Genomic DNA, 1,522 nt, shown 5'->3' with positions numbered 1-1,522 from the left:
TTTTGGTCTATATCTTAGGGTTGGGGTGGGGGGTGGGCGGGGGAGGTTCAGCATTTATTCCTAGACTTCACTTCTATTTATTTATTTATTTACTTTTTGGTCATTTATTTGTTAATTGTGGTGGAAATATATACATGGCAGAACATTTGCCAATTCAACAGTTTACACATTGATTTATTTATTTAACAGTTTAGTGGCATTGATTTATTTCTTATATTTTTACTAACTTTTCTGCCATTATAAGCAATGAGTCAGTGACCTTCAAGCAAAAACTATCCTTTCCCCTTTCCTATCATGGTGCTATTAATTAGCTTTGGACTTCTGCACCAAGGTCAGTACTTCAAACCCATGAGCCACTCTGCCATTCTTGTCACACCTTTGAAGAACTGCCAAACTGTTTTCCATGGTGCTGGACCATTTTTCATTCTCATCAGAGAGGGTTGAGGTTTCCTGAGACATTTTTAAAGAGAATTTTATTTAATTTATTTAATAGGTCTGATAATTTTAAAACAGCTTTTGTTTTATATTTTTCACCTAAAATTTTTGCAAAATTAGGGTTTTATTCATCCTTCTGATATGAACTGTAACCCATATTTATCCCAAATCAAACCTACTAATTCACATTCAGATTCATTCTGTTCGCAATAAAATGTCTGAGAATTCACTCATCTTTTTTTAAAATTATCAATGTAATTTAGATAATTACATACCTGACAAAATTGACTCTGACTGTTGCTTTAACTGTGGCTGTAGAGGCCCTATGAAAGGAGTAGGTAAAATTAATAAAGTGTGTTCTGTCACCACATTTTAAATGCAGTTTCAGCCATGACATTGGACTTCTTGTTGAAAGAACTAGATTTGGGGAATTTGCTAATCAGGAAAAAGGAGAATGCTTCTGAGGAAAAAAAGAGCTTGTCCAGTATTCTGAGTTTGTTTCTAGCACATGGAAAAGTTACCTTTCTCGAGCAGAACCCCTAGGGTAGTCAGCTGCAGGCAAGCGGATGATGAATACACAATAATTGTCCACTTTAAAAGTGACAGTGTTTTATGTACACACTGCTAACATTGACAAGGGACTAAGTCATATCCATTTTGATTTTTTCAGAAGGTGCATTGAGAGAGAAAGAGTGAAATCTATATTGAAGAAAATGCTACAATTGCAAATAGTAGGCTGACAACAAATTTACCAAGAAAGTTTGGTTTATTTTATCTGGGGCTGTGGACTCTAATTCTTCCCATTATGCCTCTTGTTCTGATTCACTAACGTTTATAAATTCAGTTCTGTTCTCTTTTCACATTATTGACCATGACTGAATTGTTTCAAACAGTTATAATCTGTTTCCATTAGTTAATACCAAGTTTATATTCTGCATATAGCTAGTCTGGAAGAATTTTATCAGAAGAAATATGTATTTTATATATTGAAAATAATATTGCATTTAAATTAGCACAAAACTTTATATTACCTTGAACTTCGTAGTTTTGAAGACAGCAATATTTAACTATTTTTTCCACATTCCTT

This window comes from Tenrec ecaudatus, chromosome 7 (genome assembly GCF_050624435.1).
Source record: "Tenrec ecaudatus isolate mTenEca1 chromosome 7, mTenEca1.hap1, whole genome shotgun sequence".
NCBI classification, from domain to species: domain Eukaryota; kingdom Metazoa; phylum Chordata; class Mammalia; order Afrosoricida; family Tenrecidae; genus Tenrec; species Tenrec ecaudatus.
Note: the sequence above shows the minus strand (reverse complement) of the source record.